The 7,160-nt window shown below is 40.1% G+C and overlaps 1 pseudogene; it reads right to left on the reverse strand.

Moving 5' to 3' along the window:
* The window catches only part of LOC107474015 (probable trehalose-phosphate phosphatase F), an 18,250-nt pseudogene that overhangs the window by 4,730 nt on the left and 6,360 nt on the right, over positions 1-7,160 (reverse strand).

Here is a 7,160-nt window from a genome sequence, read left to right on the forward strand (position 1 = left end):
GCTTAAGGATCCTGGAAGTTTTATGATACCATGCACATTAGAGGGCACTTGTACCAAGACAGCTCTATGTGATCTTCAGGCAAGTATCAACCTAGTACCTATATCCACTATCAGAAAGCTTGGCTTGGCAGAAGAAATCAAACCAACTAGGACCTGTCTTCAACTTGTTGATGGCTCCATTAAATACCCATCAGGCATGATTGAGGATGTGATTGTCACAATTGGGCCATTTGTATTTCTCATTGATTTTGTAGTGCTAGAGATGGAGGAGCACAAGAGTGCAACTTTCATCCTAGGAAGACCTTTCCTAGCAACTGGACGAACCCTCATTGATGTCGAAAAAGGGGAAGTGACCCTGAGAGTCAATGAGGATGAGTTCAGGCTGAATGCTGTTGAAGCAATGAAGCATCCAGACACATCAAATGACTACATGAGCGTTGATGTTATTGACTCCCTGGTAGAGGAGATCAATATGGTTGAGAGTCTCGAGTCAGAGCTAGAGAATATCTTTAAAGATGTTCAGCCTGATCTGGAGGAATCAGAGAGAATAATAGAACCTCTAAAAACCCCTCAGAAAGAGGAGAAACCTCCTAAACCCGAGCTCAAAACCATTGCCACCATCCATGAAATATGCATTTCTGGGAGAAGGTGTCACTTTTCCTGTAATCATAAGCTTTGCCTTAGAGCCACAGGAAGAGGAAGCACTAATTCAAGTGCTAAGGACACACAAGACAGCTCTTAGGTGGTTCATTAGTGATCTTAAGGGCATTAGCCCAGCCAGATACATGCACAAGATCCTATTGGAGGATGATGCTAAGCCAGTGGTTCAACCACAGAGGCGGCTGAATCCGGCTATGAAAGAGGTGGTGCAAAAGGAGATCACTAAATTACTAGAGGCTGGGATTATTTATCCTATTTCTGATAGCCCCTGGGTGGGTCCTGTCCAAGTTGTCCCCAAGAAGGGAGGCATGACAGTGGTTCATAATAAAAAGAATGAACTGGTTCCTACAAGAACAGTTACAGGTTAGCGCATGTGTATTGACTACAGAAAACTCAATACAGCCACCAGAAAGGATCATTTTTCTTTACCATTCATAGACCAGATGCTAGAAAGACTAGCAGGTCATAATTACTACTGCTTTATGGATGGCTATTCAGGTTACAACCAGATTGCAGTAGATCCCCAAGATCAAGAGAAAATAGCATTCACATGTCCATCTGGAGTGTTTGCTTACAGAAGGATGTCATTTGGTCTGTGTAATGCACCTGCAACCTTTCAGAGGTGCATGCTCTCTATTTTCTCTTATATGGTGGAAAAGTTTCTGGAAGTCTTCATGGACGACTTCTCAGTATTTGGAGACTCATTCAGCTCTTGTCTTGACCATTTAGCACTTGTTCTGAAAAGGTGCCAAGAGACTAACCTGGTTTTAAACTGGGAAAAATGTCACTTTATGGTGACTGAAGGAATCGTCCTTGGGTATAAAATTTCAATCAAAGAAATAGAGGTGGATCAAGCTAAGGTGGAGGTAATTGGAAAATTACTACCACCTACCAATATTAAAGCAATCAGAAGCTTTCTGGAGCATGCAGGATTCTATAGGAGGTTTATAAAAGATTTTTCAAAAATTGCAAAACCTCTGAGTAATCTGCTAGCTGCTGACACACTATTTATCTTTGATAAGGAGTGTCTGCAGGCATTTGAGACTCTGAAAGCTAAGCTGGTCACAACACCAGTTATCTCTGCACCAGACTGGACATTACCATTTGAACTAATGTATAATGCCAGTGACCATGCTATTGGTGCAGTGTTGGGACAAAGGCATGACAAGTTTCTACACGTGATTTATTATGCCAATCGTGTTTTAAATGACACACAGAAGAACTACAAGACCACAAAAAAAGAGTTACTTGCAGTGGTTTATGCCATTGACAAGTTCAGATCTTATTTAGTAGGATCAAAAGTGATTGTGTACACTGACCATGCTGCTCTTAAATATCTACTCACAAAGCAGGATTCAAAACCCAGACTCATAAGATGGGTGTTGCTTCTGCAAGAGTTTGATATAGAAATAAAAGACAGAAAAGGGACAGAGAACCAAGTAGCAGATCACCTGTCCTGAATAAAACCAGTAGAAGGGGCGTCCCTCCCTCTTACTGAGATCTCTGAAACCTTTCCAGATGAGCAACTCTTTACCATCCAGGAAGTACCATAGTTTGCAGACATTGCAAACTACAAGACTGTGAGATTCATACCCAAAGAGTATAGTAGGCAGCAATCAAAGAAATTGATCTCGAATGCAAAGTACTATCTGTGGGATGAACCATATCTCTTCAAGAGATGTGCAGACAGAATAATCTGTAGATGTGTGCCTAAAGAAGAAGCACAGAAGATTCTCTGGCATTGCCATGGATCACAGTATGGAGGATATTTTGGAAGTGAGCAAACAGCCACAAGAGTCCTCCAATGTGGCTTCTACTGGTCTACTCTCTATAAAGACTCCCGAGAGTTTGTACGTAATTGTGATAGTTGCCAAAGATCTGGCAATCTGCCTCACGGTTATGCCATGCCTCAACAAGGATCTTGGAGATTGAGTTGTTTGATGTATGGGGTATTGACTTCATGGGGCCTTTCCCACCATCATACTCAAACACTTATATTCTGGTGGCAGTGGATTATGTATCCAAATGGGTGGAGGCTATTGCAACACCCACTAATGATACTAAGACAGTGCTGAAATTCCTCCAGAAACATATCTTCAATAGATTTGGTGTCCCTAGAGTACTAATCAGTGATGGGTCGCTCATTTCTGCAATAAACAGCTTTACTTTGCTATGGTTCGATATGGAGTTAGCCACAGACAAATGGGCAAGTTGAAGTCTCTAATAGAGAACTTAAAAGAATCCTGGAACGGACTGTGATTAACCATAGAAGAGATTAGGCAAGAAGCTTAGATGATGCTCTGTGGGCATACAGAACAGCATTCAAGACTCCTATAGGGACCTCTCCATACCAGCTTGTGTATGAAAAAGCCTGTCACTTGCCAGTGGAACTGGAATACAAGGCCTACTGGGCAACCAGATTCCTAAACCTTGATGCCAAGTTAGCTGGAGAAAAATGATTGCTCCAGTTAAATGAGCTAGAGAAATTCAGACTCAACGCTTTCGAAAATGCAAAAATTTACAAAGAGAAAGAAAAACGATGGCATGATAAGAAGCTATCATCCAGAGTCTTTGAGCTAGGGCAAAAAGTTCTGCTGTTTAACTCTAGGCTCAGATTATTCCCCGGAAAGTTAAAATCCCGGTGGAGAGGACCATATGTGATTACAGGTGTGTCACCAATGGATATGTAGAGCTTCAGGATAATGACTCTAACAAAAAATTCATTGTTAATGGACAGAGAGTCAAACATTATCTTGAAAGCAATTTTGAGCATTCAAACTGAGACTTAATTAAAGCTCAATAATAGTCCAGCTAAAGACAATAAAGAAGCGCTTGCTGGGAGGCAACCCAGCCATTAACAAAGCTTATTTGTTAATTAAATGATAATTTAACGGGTTCATATTAATTATCTTCAAGGTAAAGTAGCAATTGCATGAGTTCATAGAGTTACAGAAGGATTCAGAGGATAAAACAGCAACAAGAAGCTCACTGGTGCGAAAACGCCAGTAAAAGCTATTTTGGGCGTTAAACGCCCAAAAGAAGCATCTACTGGGAATTTAACGCCAGTAGGGATAGCCATTTGGGCGTTAAACGCCAGAATGGATACCATTCTGGGCGTTTAACGCCAGATTTGCAACATCCTATTCGTTCAGAAAAATGCCCAGTGATAAAGGATTTTCTGGCGTTTAACGCCAGCCAGAAGCTACAGCTGGGTGTTAAACACCTAGGAGAAGCTACAGATGGGCATTCAACGCCCAAAACATGCAACAGTTGGGTGTTTAACGCCAGGATTGTGGGGAGAAGGTAACTTCGTTTTCACTTCAAATTTTTTCCATTTTTCATGTTTCAATTCATTATTTCTTGCATAAGCATGTTACAAACTCTCATCTTTCAACTTCAATTTCAAAAAATTTTTAATCCTAAACATATTTCTTAATTTTTCTTCAATATCTTTTCAAACCTTTTTCAAAACTCATTTATCTTTTTGAATTCTTTTCAAATCTTTTTAAATTCTTCTCAAATCTTTTTAAACTCATCATATCTTCTTTTCAAAATTCAGATTTATCTTTTTTAAATATCTTTCATATCTCTTTAATTTTAAATTACATCTTTTTCCTATCATACTTATCTTTTACAAATCATATCTTCTATCCTATCTTCTTCAAAAATTTTCGAAAACCCACCCCCTTCCCTTTAAATCCGCGTTCGGCCTCCCTCCTCTCCTCCACAATTCGAACTTGGCTCTCCCTCTATCCCTCTCCTTTCCTTTCTTTTGCTTGAGGACAAGAAAATCTCTAAGTTTGGTATGTTTATCCGTGATCATTAAGCCAATACCTACTAAGATCATGGCTCCTAAGGGAAAACAAACCACTCCAAGAGGCAAGAAAGAGAATATTCCAAAACCACTTTGGAATCAAGGGAAGTTCTTAACCAAAGAACATTTAGACCATTGCTACAAAATAATGGGTCTAAGGTCAGTGATTCCAGAAGTTAAATTCGATCTGAAAGAAGACGAATATCCAGAAATCCAAGAGCAAATTCGAAACAAGAGTTGGGAAATCCTAGCTAATCCTGAAACAAAGGTGGGAAGAAACATGGTTCAGGAATTCTACTCTAATATGTGGCAAACAGACAGGCAGAGAATAGCTGGAACTGCCCTCTATGACTTTTAAACTCTGGTCAGAGGGAAGATTGTTCACCTCCACCCTGACAAAATAAGAGAGATCTTCAAGCTGCCTCAACTGCAAGATGACCCAGACTCCTTTAATAGGAGAATGATGAGAACAAATAAGAGCTTGGACAAAATTCTAGAGGACATATGCCTCCCTGGAACCAAGTGGACAACCAATACAAAGGGTGTCCCAAACCAACTCAAGAGAGGAGATCTCAAACCAGTCGTCAGAGGCTGGCTAGACTTCATTGGGCATTCTATACTGTCCACTAGCAACCGCTCTGAAGTCACCATCAAAAGAGCAGTAATGATCCATTGCATTATGTTGGGAAAAGAAGTAGAAGTTCATTGGTGGACGAAATTGTAATTTATACTTAAATTGTTGTTCGAAATTGATTGTCCCAGTAATGGCTCCAAAAACTTGGTGCTCAATACCATGGTCAAAACATAACTTCACAACTTCGCTCAACTAACCAGCAAGTGTACTGGGTCGTCCAAGTAATACCTTACGTGAGTAAGGGTCGATCCCACAGAGATTGTTGGTATGAAGCAAGCTATGGTCACCTTGTAAATCTCAGTCAGGCGGATAATAGATGGTTATCGATTTTCGAATAATAATAAATAATAAACAGAAAATAAAGATAGAGTTACTCATGTAATTCAATGGTGGGAATTTCAGACAAGTGTATGGAGGTGCTGTGTTCCTTCTGAATCTCTTCTTTCCTACTGCTTTTATCCAATCTTTGTCACTCCTTTCTATGGCAAACTGTATGTAGGGCATCACCGTTGTCAATGGCTATATCCCATCCTCTCAGTGGAAAAGGTCCAAATATTCTGTCACGGCACGGCTAATCATCTGTCGGTTCTCGATCATGTCGGAATAGAATCCATTGATTCTTTTGCGTTTGTCATCACGCCTAACAATCGCGAGTTTGAAGCTCATCACAGTCATTCAATCCCAGAATCCTACTCGGAATACCACGGACAACGTTTAGACTTTTCGGATTCTCATGAATGCCGCCATCAATTCTAGCTTATACCACGACGACTCTGATCTCACGGAATGGAAGGCTCGGTTGTCAGGCGAGGGGCAACCATGCATCGTGTATCAGGAATCCAAGAGATATGCATCCTAGCTCTCGCTTGTAGAACGGAAGTGGTTGTTAGGCACGCGTTCATAAGGATGGATGATGATGAGTGTCACGGATCATCACCTCCATCAGGTTGAAGTGCGAATGGTATCTTAGAACAGGAATAAATCGAATTGAATAGAAAATAGTAGTAATTGCATTAAAATTTGAGGTACAGCAGAGCTCCACACCCTTAATCTATGGTATGTAGAAACTCTACCGTTGAAAATACATAAGTGATCAAGGTTCAGGCATGGCCGAATGGCCAGCCCCCAGTGTCTAAGATCGCATAAACTGATCAAAGATGTCTAATTCAATAGTAAACTATCCTATTTATACTAGACTAGCTACTAGGGTTTACAGAAGTAAGTAATTGATGCATAAATCCACTTCCGTGGCCCACTTGGTGTGTGTTTGGACTGAACTTGATCTTTACACGAGCTGAGGCTTCTTTCGGAGTTGAACGCCAAGTTGTAACGTATTTTTGGCGTTCAACTCTGGTTCGTGACTTGTTTCTGGCGTTTGACTCCAGAATGCAGCATAGAACTGGCGTTGAGCGCCAGTTTACGTCATCAAATCTCGAATAAAGTATGGACTATTATATATTTCTGGAAAGCTCTGGATGTCTACTTTCCAAAGTCGTTGAGAGCGCGCCATTTTAAGTTTTGTAGCTCCAGAAAATCTATTTCGAGTGCAGGAAGGTCAGATTCCAACAGCATCAGCAGTCCTTTGTCAGCCTTCTATCAGAGTTTTGCTCAGGTCCCTCAATTTCAGCGAGAAAATATCTGAAATCAAAAAAAATACACAGACTCATAGTAAAGTCTAGAAATGTAAATTTAGCATAAAAACTAATGAAAACATCCCTAAAAGTAACTAGATCATACTAAAAACTACCTAAAAACAATGCCAAAAAGCGTATAAATTATCCGCTCATCACAACACCAAACTTAAATTGTTGCTTGTCCCCAAGCAACTGAAAAATCAATTAGGATAAAAAGAAGAGAATATAATATAAATCTCAAAATATCAATGAATATTAATTCTAATTAGATGAGCGGGACTTGTAGCTTTTTGCTTCTGAACAGTTTTGGCATCTCACTTTTTCCTTTGAAGTTCATAATGATTGGCTTCTCTAGGAACTTAGAATTTTGGATAGTGTTATTGATTCTCCTAGTTAAGTATGTTGATTCTTGAACACA

Source organism: Arachis duranensis, chromosome 2 (genome assembly GCF_000817695.3).
Source record: "Arachis duranensis cultivar V14167 chromosome 2, aradu.V14167.gnm2.J7QH, whole genome shotgun sequence".
Taxonomy (NCBI): Eukaryota; Viridiplantae; Streptophyta; class Magnoliopsida; order Fabales; family Fabaceae; genus Arachis; species Arachis duranensis.